Raw genomic sequence first — 12693 nt, 5'->3', positions numbered from 1 at the left:
CCAAATGGTGGGCTTGGGAACCCTGCTCACATCGTTTGGGGCCGTGAGCGACACCCCGGCCGGATCTCCTTGCGGATGGTACCCGAATAGGCGATAAACCTGGACGAGAGACTTGTGTGGTTAGTCAGGTCGTGGCCAACACCCTCGCTGGGCTTCCGCTTGAAGGTTGCCGAGTACATGTTGTGTAAATGGCGGTAAGTGGTGAGAGCGTGTGTGAAGAAGTACACCCCTGCGGGGTTAATATGATCTATTCGAATAGCCGTGTCCACGGAAAAGGACTTCTGGGTTGCCTGTACAGTTCATAGACAAGTGAAAGTGGATACTCTAAAATACGCAAGATAAGCGTGAGTGCTATGGATGGCACCCTCGTAGGGAGACGGGAGCGGATCCATAGAGGTGTATTGATATGGTGAATATGTGGAGTCGTATGCGCCACCTCAAAAGAGTTACTTGCAGTCGTAGTTCAGGATAGCCACCGAGTCAAAGCTGGCTTGCTGCAGTTAAACCCCACCATCCCCTTTTTTGATAATGATGCATATGTAGTTAGTTCTGATGTAAGTCTTGCTGGGTACATTTGTACTCACGTTGCTTAATTTATGTTTTTGTAGAGAGACTTCAGTCTCTCTAGTAGTACCGCGTGGACTTCGATGTTTAGCTTGTTACCTCAGCTATGATCTTGTGCCCTCGGCAGGATCTGATAGACAGTCAGGCTTCTCAGCCTTTTTCATTTGTAGATGTCTGTACTCAGACATGTTAAGCTTCCGTTTGTGCTTTGACTTGTATGCTCTGAATGTTGGGTCAAGAGACCATGTTTGTAATATCTCGCTCCTCGGAGCCTATTGAATAAATACTTGAGTTGTAGAGTCATGTTGTGATGCCATGTTGTATTTGCACATATCGAGCATATTGTGTGTATGTTATTGAAATGCTTGGTATGTGTGGGATCTGACTATCTAGTTGTTTATCCTTAGTAGCCTCTCTTACCGGGAAATGTCTCCTAGTGTTTCCGCTGAGCCATGGTAGCTTGCTACTGCTCCGGAACACTTAGGCTGGCCGGCATGTGTCCTTCTTTGTTCCTGTGTCTGTCCCTTCGGGGAAATGTCACGCGATGAATACCGGAGTCCTGTTAGCCCACTACAGCCCGGTTCACCGGAGTCCTGCTAGCCCAGTGCTACAGCCTGGATTCACTCGCTGATGACCGACACGTTCGATGCTGGGTCATGGATGCCTGTCCCTGTAAGTTTGTGCCACTTTGGGTTTACGACTAGCCATGTCAGCCCGGGCTCCTTATCATATGGATGCTAGCGACACTATCATATACGTGTGCCAAAAGGCGCAAATGGTCCCGGGCAAAGGTAAGGCGACACCCGTGGGGATACCGTGTGTGAGGCCGGAAAGTGATATGAGGTGTTACATGCTAGATCGATGTGGCATTGAGTCGGGGTCCTGACAGCTTGGTATCAGAGCCTGACTGCCTATAGGTTTACCAAGCCAAACTGGTCGAAGTTGAGTCTAGAAATTCTTTAGTTATATAAGGAAATTGATTGTGGGTTGGAATGTAAGGCTCTTTTTACTCCTTATACCTCATGCCCTTCTGATCTGAGTCATCTTATCTTTCCTGCGGGGTTAAGGAACTAGGCTATCTTTTCTTTCTATTAGGATCACGTGTTACTAATCCGTAGACTTATAGGATTAATGGATTTAAGCCTCTGTTCAGTTCCTACTACTTCCGTATGATAACTGTTGATCCCGAAACCTTGATATTGTGCTTCTGAGTGGCTATGCCACCATTTTTGTAGCATGTCTCAAACATTTTGAGCATTTACAGCCGTTATGCTGTCCGAGTCATCCTAGGTTTCTAAATAATCTGACGCAATTGCAAAATCCTTCCCTCTGTTTTCGATGACCCTTCTGGCCAGGTTAACCACACCAAACACTGAGTTGAGGTATTCTATTACCTCGACATATACGTTGGAGTTATTAATATGACCCTAGGTGTCCTAGGGGGATCATCTAGTAATCTAGCCATGATTTGTGTCCCAGTGTGATGATTCTAGCCTTTATTCTCGAAAGCATCCCGTGATGCCACCTAGTAGTAGGTATTCTACTCCTTGGGTTTTGAACCCGAGATTCACCCTACTTACCTCGTGTTGATAGTGTTTGCTAGTTCCTTTAGGATATTAGTAACCTTGCGATAGTCCTCGAGGTCCGTGGTATATCATTCTTCCAATACCATGAACCATTATGGTAGAAGTTCTTTGAACCAAAAGATCGCAACCAGAATGCTCTTGATGAGTCCTCCATTCATAGTTGTGAATCTGCCAGTCCTTCCTCTTCAGCATGGGTTATCCGGAAGAAATATGCTGAATTTGTTCGGCATACTAATCCATGCATCCACAACTCAGAAAAACATATGTTCCTTTGGGTTGTCCCTCTTTAGTTGTTTTCTGGGCCTTGTCTATCAATTGATAGTCAGGAGTGATTATGCATTCGTCAATGCCTATTACTCTTGTGGTCCGTCGAGCCATTCTATTCCGGAATGACTAGGAGAAACAAACTCCAGTACCTCATCCATGTCTAGGATTGGGTCAAAGCAGTTGTATTCCGCAGATCAAAATGCCAATCCAGCTTGTGCTCTGCTCTACCTTGAAGTATTACCTTCTTTATGTCAAGAGTATCATGGGAATTGCACACCCTCTTATGAATTCTTGATGCAGTGATATTTCTCGCCATCATTATTCACTCCTCGGTCCTCGTGTTGTTGCAACCGGAATCCCGACATGTGAACTATGATGTGTGAAATCAATCCTGCTAGAAACCTTGTTGCTTGGTAGTTAAAGGACAATAATTTCATTCTTAGTGTGTTGGTTCTTGAATCATCATTCTAAGATAGATCGTGCTACCTAGTCCTTATTTCCGGTGCACCTTTTGATCAATGAGTTGGGGCTATGCCAATCCCTTGCTTATTTGATCATCTCGTCTTGCCCTGAAAAGCAAGATTGTTCTCGAGCTTAGAAGCATACCGGTGGTTCGTGATTTTCCGATTATCTTCTCGGAAGTATCACCAGGTTGTCACCTGACTGCTATGTTGAGCTCATGACCAAGTTGGTTTTCGAAACCACCCTTTCTCCAAGAATCCGTGTTGGATACCCCTGAGCTAGTTGGTTAAGCTAAATGACAACTTGGAGAGTTGGAAGATAAAAGCTTACCTAACTTAGTTCATTTCAAAGGGATATCCTGGTGTTGGTGTGTTTTGAAGAAAGATGATATCTTCATTGGTTGATCCTCGTGATCAATTGTTGGATCTATTATCTTACCCAAACCTTTGATTTGAGTATGGGCTATCGTCAAATCAAATCAGAACCAACGATATTTGTAATGTTGTCTTACTCGTGGTTGTTCCTCGAGCATACACCATTATATCTTTCGGGTCTGACCAATGCTATCACCTTGTTCACATAATTGTGGAATTCCACTAATATGGAAACCTGGATGAATTGTTGTTGATCCCATCAGCAGCATTTTGTCTCCTCCATGATTCATGTTGAACATCAACCTAGTGTTGGAAACTTTGTAAACAATGCCTTCGTGTTCCGTTCATGAAGCTTGTGCTTGGATGGAAGAAGAGACTTCCTCTAATTCACGTGCACTTGATGTAAGTTGCCGCCGTAGATCTGAGAAAGATTATTTTTGCTTTTAGGGAATCGTTCCAAGTTGGTCATGCACATGTGTGAAGTACTCTATGGTTTGGTAGGTTGGCCGCCTCCATTCTATATGGGTTTTGCTAGCACACCAAGCCACTGATTGAGTTGTTCAAAGATAAAGGAGTCTGTCCAAGGTGAACTCTTTGGATTTCCACGCGTGGAGACTTCGATGTCATTGATGATGGTTCCCTATCAGAACTCGGTAGTGTTTTATTGTAAGACTGCCATGTGATCATGTTTTGTCTGGGACAACGTTTTCACATGTTTGTAGCAGAACCAGCTCATGTTTTGGAGCTTACTATCGTAGTTCATTTCCCGAGAATCTCGCAACGTCATCTCGTCGATTTGTGTTGCAAACTTTCAAAAAAAAATCCTAGACTCGAATAGTCTGGAATATCCTGACACCAACCAGATCTGAATCTCAGGCAGATATGATGGTTGGAACATTTCCCAAGAACTATTATATTGGACTCTCTGTAACCCAGTAAAGTGGATGTCGTGGCCAACACACCCAGCCGGAAGACCTATAATTGTAGTATCTTGACTGAAGAAGTTGGCCACCTTCCCATAAGGATTTTGTAGAATTTACTTTCGTAGTTATTCCTTATGATTTTTGTGTTCCCGAAGTCCGACCTTTACTTGATGTCCTAGATATCAACCCAGTTTAATAAATGGGTTGCGCTGGCACATCAAGGAGAACATTAGAAGCGGAGTGCTAAATGTCTCTTGGTCGATCATCCAGATTCTGTTTCCTTGGCCTTGCTAAGGTGAAATCTGAGAAGGTTATCTTCCTTTGCATCTGCATCTCTTCTACCGGTATTCATCATGGTAGTACGTTGTGTTGCCAGGATCCTTGTCCCGGATATTGGTAAAACCTTGATGAATATGGAAATGCTCAAGTTCTTGAGAGCACGCACAAGCGCTAGGTGTTATCATCGGCACTAACTGGGCTTGCTCTCAGTTTCCTCGGTTATGCTATAACTCCTCAAACAGTGGACTCACTCTCTACTATTGAGCTTCTCCCCAGTTACTAAAATCATCCCTTGTGTTGTTTTCAACAAGGTAATCCACATCATCCATTCCAATCCGGGTATGCCATTCTACCGAACCCCTCCAAACAATCGCTCGAGAATTGCCTTAGGCTGGTATAAAGAGTTTCAATGATATTTGAATCAAAGGTAATTCTTTTTGCCACTTAAGGGGATATTTCTACGAGCCACCTTTCCCTAAGGTGCCCCGTTATGGTATCATGGCAATTATTTCATCGCAATCTTGAAACCATTCACCATCTCCTCAAGCGTGGAATTGTTACCTACCAAATCGAACCTTCGTCATCTGTTCCACTCCATTCCTCTAGATGTATGCTTCGTACCTTAGCTCGAGAGATGTTGCTATGACTCACTCTGTGAGTTGATCCTAAGTTGATTGATCTTCGAGAAGATCGATTCTTCTGGAGTTGTCCCTTTCCTCTCGTTGTCATGTTAGATGGAGATCTCAGAGCAAGACGTCGAGACAAAGATGGTGATCAAATCAACGTTCTTATGAAGGGCAACCTGGATCGTGAAGATTGTGTTAAGTTGCATTCCCCTTCATCTTACCCTACGCTTGAATCTCGGGTCGAGATTCTTGTTTAGTGGGGGTGAGTTGTCACATCCCCAGTTCAGGACTTGCTTGTTTTTGCTTTAGCATCCATGCATCATGTTTAAATTTTTTATGAAACTTGAAATGGGGGCTGATAAACCCTAGCAGCTAATGAATTCAACTAGGGTCAAAATAAAATCTTTTTCAATAAACCCAAAATGCCCTCTGGAAATGTTCATGATTCCTGGTAAAGGTGAAAACCTCTGCCAAAAATGATGCACATATTTTTAGGCCATTCTGGATTTTTGAATTAAATCATTACTTATTTGCATTTGGGCATTTAAATACTATAAAATATTTTAAATGCTCAAATAATCCCAAACTGAAATGTTTACTGTAGGATATATTTCTAATAGTGGTCATGAGCAGTTGCATGATTTTTGGGATTGATTTAGTATTTTTAATAAAGCCACAAAGCTGCAGAAAATAGAAAACGGGAAAAGAGAAATAGAGAGAGAAGTACCTGGCGCTCACCTCGCAGCCTACCTTGCCAGCCCAGCCCACTGGCCCAGTGCCAGTCATCGCCTACCTCCGCCAGTAGGCAGAGGAGGGACACCGCGACGCTGCTGAGCTCGCCACGCCACCTCCCTGCCTGCCTGGCTCCTCCCCGGTGCTCCTAGACAATGCCACGGAGACGCCACACACCCCCCGGGCCCTCTCACTCTCTCCCGAATGCTCTCCCCTCCTTTGCTCTCTCTCCCTCTCGCAACCGAGCGCTGCCGTCGATGCCGTTCACCACCACCGCGCCCACCGCCGTTGCATGTCTCCCCTGAGCTGTCCAGAGGAACCGCCTCGGTCCCCTCGTCCTCTCCACCGAGCTGTACGACGTCGGAGGCCCTAGAACGCCGCCATCGCCGTCGTCTTCACCTCCGGCCGCCTGAGATCGTCGCCGCTGTTCTGCCCGCGCTGGACCTTCCCCGAGCTCGCCGTCTGCACCGCTGCAACCGCCGTAAGCCTCTCCCTCGAACCCCCCTCTCCGTTGTTCCGTTTTCACGCCGTAGCTCCTACTTCACTGACGACCGAAGCCGTCGTCCGCCATGGCCGGTGAGGTCCTCGCTCCTGAGCACCTCCGCCCGGTCCAGTGGCACCAGTGTGCTCCTGGAGCTCCCAGCAATCCGCCCCGCCGCTTAGCTCGCCCGTCAGCCAAGCGCAGCGCCTCGCCCGTGCTAAGCCGAACTCCGGCCGCCGCCGCGAGCTCCGTTCCGGCTATCTCCGGCCACCCTAGCTCCATCCGTCGCCACCTCTAGATGCGCGACACCTTCAGCTCCCCGTAGACGCAAACCACGCGCAAAACCGAGCCCCGTAGCAGTTTTCTGGTGAGTTTCCGCCGCGGTTTGAGGTCGCCGCCGGCAAGGCGCCGGCGACTGCCGATGTGGCCGTGATTAGGGCCTAATCACACCGCTAACCAACCCCCTGGGCCATTGACGCATGGGCCCCACTCCCTAATTAATCCTAGTTTTGTTTCTGTTTAGGTTAGTTTAAAAACCCAGCGGGACCCACATGCCTGAGTTGACCGTGCTGACGTGGCCGTTGACTGGGCCCACACGTCAGCGACCCTAACGAGCACCGTGACACTGACCAGTGGGACCCCCTGGTCAGGTTTGACCAGGGGCAGCCCTGTTGACTCTGCTGACGTCACAATGACGCAATACTGACGCAGTAATTGTTTCTGGATTTAAAATAATTCAAGAAATTCCAGAAAATGATCTAAACTTCTAAAATTCATAGAAATTCAACCGTAACTCCAAATTAAATAATTTATATATGAAAAATGATCAGAAAAATCCAATCTATCCATCTGTACCATTTTCATGCATGTTAGAACAACTTATAGCTGCTGTTTAGCAAAAATCATATAAATGGCATTTGAATTTCACATATGGAGTTTGGATTTGAACATAGGGTTCAAACCAACTTCATTTAACTTTGTTGCTAGCTGCATTAGCTCAAAACACCAGCATGTTGCCATGTCATGATCATGCATCATAATGTGCATTGCATTGATTGTGTTTCCTCTCTGTTGCCGGTAATTGTTCCCTCTCGATAGACGTGATTCCGACGATGAGTTCGATGACATCGATGAAGAACTATACTATCTTCAGAAGTGCCAGGCAAGCAAAACCCCCTTGTTCATTCCGATACAATCCCACTCTCTCGCTCCTGCGCTCTTTTACTACATTAGGACAACAACGATTCATCTGTTACTTGCTGCGGTAGCTGAACCCCTTTATCCTTTGCATGACCTGTCATTGCCACAGTAAATAGATGAAACTCACTAGCATGAGTAGGAGTTGTTTGAGCCCTGTTGTGCCTACTCATTCATGCTTATTTGTCATGCCTGCTACTGCTTAGAGTTGAGTCAGGTCTGATTCATCGGGAATGAATCGAAGGTGTGTGAACATGTCCTACTGTTGAGAGCTAAGTGTGTGAACATGATTTGGTAAAGGTAGCGGTGAGAGGCCATGTAGGAGTACATGGTCGGTTGTCTCATTGCAGCCGTCCTCAGGAACTGAGTTCTTTGTTTGTGATCCATGAACAGCTACTACCACACATTGGGATCCTTAATTGACTCTCTCGACTTATTAATCAACTTGATCTCTGTCCAGGAGTTGCAACTACTTTCTGGTGTTTGTAGGTAGTGTTAGTAGTCTACCAAGTGGCACCCGGTACAGGTGGGCTTGGGACAGACTAGGCACAGTGGCACGGTGTACCAAGTGGCACCCGGATGGTGGGCTTGGGAACCCTGCTCACATCGTTTGGGGCCGTGAGCGACACCCCGGCCGAATCTCCTTGCGGATGGAACCCGAATAGGCGATAAACCTGGACGAGAGACTTGTGTGGTTAGTCAGGTCGTGGCCGACACCCTCGATGGGCTTCCACTTGAAGGTTGCCGAGTACATGTCGTGTAAACGGCGGTAAGTGGTGAGAGCGTGTGTGAAGAAGTACACCCCTGCAGGGTTAATATGATCTATTCGAATAGCCGTGTCCGCGGAAAAGGACTTCTGGGTTGCCTGTACAGTTCATAGACAAGTGAAACTGGATACTCTAAAATACGCAAGATAAGCGTGAGTGCTATGGATGGCACCCTCATAGGGAGACGGGAGCGGGTCCATGGTGGTGTATTGATATGGTGAATATGTGGACTCGTGTGCGCCACCTCAAAAGAGTTACTTGCAGTCGTAGTTCAGGATAGCCACTGAGTCAAAGCTGGCTTCCTGCAGTTAAACCCCACCATCCCCTTTGTTGATAATGATGCATATGTAGTTAGTTCTGATGTAAGTCTTGCTGGGTACATTTGTACTCACGTTGCTTAATTTATGTTTTTGTAGAGAGACTTCAGTCTCTCTAGTAGTACCGCGTGGACTTCGATGTTTAGCTTGTTACCTCAGCTATGATCTTGTGCCCTCGGCAGGATCTGATAGACAATCAGGCTTCTCAGCCTTTTTCATTTGTAGATGTCTGTACTCAGACATGTTAAGCTTCCGTTTGTGCTTTGACTTGTATGCTCTGAATGTTGGGTCAAGAGACCATGTTTGTAATATCTCGCTCCTCGGAGCCTATTGAATAAATACTTGAGTTGTAGAGTCATGTTGTGATGCCATGTTGTATTTGCACATATCGAGCATATTGTGTGTATGTTATTGAAATGCTTGGTATGTGTGGGATCTGACTATCTAGTTGTTTATCCTTAGTAGCCTCTCTTACCGGGAAATGTCTCCTAGTGTTTCCACTGAGCCATGGTAGCTTGCTACTGCTCCGGAACACTTAGGCTGGCCGGCATGTGTCCTTCTTCGTTCTTGTGTCTGTCCCTTCGGGGAAATGTCACGCGATGAATACCAGAGTCCTGTTAGCCCGCTACAGCCCGGTTCACCAGAGTCCTGCTAGCCCAGTGCTACAGCCTAGATTCACTCGCTGATGACCAACACGTTCGATGCTGGGTCATGGATGCATGTCCCTGTAAGTTTGTGCCACTTTGGGTTTACGACTAGCCATGTCAGCCCAGGCTCCTTATCATATGGATGCTAGCGACACTATCATATACGTGTGCCAAAAGGCGCAAACGGTCCCGGGCAAAGGTAAGGCGACACCCGTGGGGATACCGTGCGTGAGGCCGCAAAGTGATATGAGGTGTTACATGCTAGATCGATGTGGCATTGAGTCGGGGTCCTGACAGGACAGTTCTTCATGACGCTTGTTTCTCCCATGAGGCATTGGATGCCTTCAATACGGGAGATGCGTACCTCCGTGCCGCTCAAAATGGTCTAACCAGAGCCACAAAGCAGTATGTAAAAGACATACGGGTGAGAAAATTTGATGGTTATATATGTTAGTAGCCCCCGAGACTTGAAACAGTGAGAATAACTGATTTAAGGATCATTTGTTATGCAGGATCTTACAGAAAAGAATACCCAACTATCCTGGGAGCTGGAAGAGTGCAAGGCCCAACTTGAGGCCGCACTAGCCGCGGCGGAGGAGGCCAAGGAGACCCCCGCTGGTAATATGTGCTTCAAAAGATGAGTATGTTCAAAAGTGCGGCATGCGTGAATATCTGACAATAACATTGCAGATGGCGCCGGAGTGGATCTGGACAAACAACAACTCTTGCACCGGTTAAAGGCCGGCGAGAGCGTGTTGACGAGGGTGAGGCAAGAGAAGAATAAGCTCCAAGATGCCAATACCCAGCTGGGTGAGGAAATAAAGGATGTTCGTGCTCAGCTGTCGGACTCCGTGAAGGAGAATCAGCGGCTTCGACGCGACATCTTTAGTAAGTGCTTGAGCGAACTTCGAAAAAAGAGTTCAGCGAGGAAGTCGATTGACAGAGTTATGTCTGTAGGTATGCTGACAGGTCGACCTGCAGAGGAAATGCCCGGTTCTACGGGTGACCTTCTTCCCGAGCTCTCACAACTGCATGAATAGGTTCGGCAGGTGATGCAAGGCGTCGCCCAGGCCTTGTGGCCATCCGTCTCCATGCCCGAAGGCCTTGGAGAGCTTGCAGAGAAGCTAAAGGGAGCGCGGTGGCACTTCTGATTATGGAAGATATCGGCCTGCCGTCAAGGCGCCAAGGAGGCATGGGCCATGGTGAAGATGCGGTACACGAAGGCTGACCCAAACCACATGGCCGAGGTCGGACCTGTGGGGCCCGATGGGAAGGAGATCCCTGACAGTTTAGTGTACGGCCAGGTAGAGTTGGCCACCAAGTATTCCCAACAGGACTGTAAATTAGAGAGCCTGTTGGATGGTATTGAAGAAGAATATACCCAGTCAAATTGACTATGTAATTTAAGATGACATGTAAAATGCCTTCTAGCCGGATTGTAGATCGTTTGTCATTGCGGACCTTTTCGCTTCAACCTCTGGACCCAATAGTCTGGAGTGTGTCCGAATACCCTCTCGGTTATGTAAGAACCGGGGCATGCGTGGAGACCAGGCGTAGGGGTCATTAGTGCTTTAACAGACAAGTGCCCAACTAGTTATGTTATATTACGTGGTTAGTAAGAAACATCTTCCAGGGAGAATAGTTCCGTTAGGGGTTCCTTTCCCTGGGAGGCATGCACTAAAATGCATGTCCGGACTGCGAAAAAAGCAGAAAAACATCTGGGGGCGGATAAATAAACGAGTGAGAAATCATCTTTTAGTTCACTGACCGAATATTCCCTTAAGAACGCTAGCTTTTGGCTTCACCCAGTCTGAGGTACACATCTGGCTGACCCAGCAGTAACAATCGCAGAGGTGCTCCCTTTACCGCCTAGCCGAACAATCAGGAATGTAGGGGTAAGCACAGGAGCCAGGCAACCCAGCTTGGCCAAAACTTAAGTCATATCGATGCATATAATGGTGAATAAAAGGTACATGTGGAAGTATGACACATGTGTCAGGTATGAGGCCCGTATAAACAAGCTTCTGTTAAAGAAGCCCCCAGGTATAATGAGCACGGATAGCGCATCAATTGTGTGCGAACAATGCGCAAACGAGCCCTTAAAGGCTGTAAGAGAAGAAGAGGGAGAAGGAGAGAAATATAAGAAAACTAATGTGTAAAAAAATAGACAGAGGAAGGAGACGAACACAGAGTCCGGCGCTAGGCGTAGAATCTTCATAGACAGGCCGTGTTCCATGGGTTCGGCTCCAGTCGGTTATCCGATGCATTTCACAGGCGGTACACTCCACCAGTCAGGACTTGGTCAATTATATAGGGACCTTCCCATTTGGGCTTGAGTTTGTCCTTTTTCTTGTCCGGCAGGCGCAGAACTAACTCGCCAACATTGTAAGTTTTGGCCCGTACTTCTCTGCTTTGATATCTTCGAGCTTGCTGTTGATAGAATGCGGAACAGGCTTTTGCCACGTCACGCTCCTCCTCCAAGGCGTCCAAACTGTCCTGCCGATCGAGTTCGGCTTCTCTTTCTTCGTACATGCGCACGCAAGGTGAGTCATGAATTATGTCGCAGGGCAGAACTGCCTCTGCGTCGTATACCATAAAGAATGGTGTAAATCCGGTGGTGCGATTCGGCATGGTCCGCAGCCCCCAGAGTACGGAGTCGAGCTCCTCTACCTAGTGCGTGTTAGATTCCTTGAGGGACCGCACTAATCTAGGTTTGATGCCGCTCATGATTAGACCATTTTCTCGCTCGACTTGACCGTTAGTTTGTGGGTGATAGACTGAAGCGTAGTCGAGCTTCATGCCCATATTTTTGCACTAGAGTTTGACATCGTCGGCCGTAAAGTTTGTGCCGTTATCAGTGATGATGCTGTGGGGGACGCCATAATGGTGTACAACCCCTGATATGAAGTCTATCACCAGTCCGGATTCGGCCATCTTAACAGGCTTGGCCTCTATCCATTTGGTGAATTTGTCCACAATGACCAGTAAGTATTTTTGCTTGTGGGTTCCTCCTTTAAGGGGTCCAACCATGTCAAGCCCCTAGACCGCGAAGGGCCAGGTGATGGGTGATACGTCTCCATCGTATCTATATTTTTTGATTGTTCCATGCCAATATTATTCACTTTCATATACTTTTTGGCATCTTTTTATATTATTTTTGGGACTAACATATTGATCCAGTGCCCAGTGCCAGTTCCTGTCTGTTGCATTTGTTTCACAGAAACCCAATATCAAACGGAGTCCAAACGGGGTAAAAACGGACGGAGATTTTTTTTGGAATATTTATGATTTTTGGGAAGTGGAATCAACGCGAAACGGTGTCTGGGGTGGTCACGAGGTAGGGGGCGCGCCCTCCCCCAGGCGCGCCCTGACCCTCGTGGTCCACCCATAAGGCGGTTGACGCTCTTATTTTGGCGCAAGAAAGCTAATTTTATGATAAAGATCTGGGCGAAAGATTCACCCCAATCGGAG

This window comes from Triticum aestivum, chromosome 3B, assembly GCF_018294505.1.
Source record: "Triticum aestivum cultivar Chinese Spring chromosome 3B, IWGSC CS RefSeq v2.1, whole genome shotgun sequence".
In the NCBI taxonomy this organism is placed as follows: Eukaryota; Viridiplantae; Streptophyta; class Magnoliopsida; order Poales; family Poaceae; genus Triticum; species Triticum aestivum.
Note: the sequence above shows the minus strand (reverse complement) of the source record.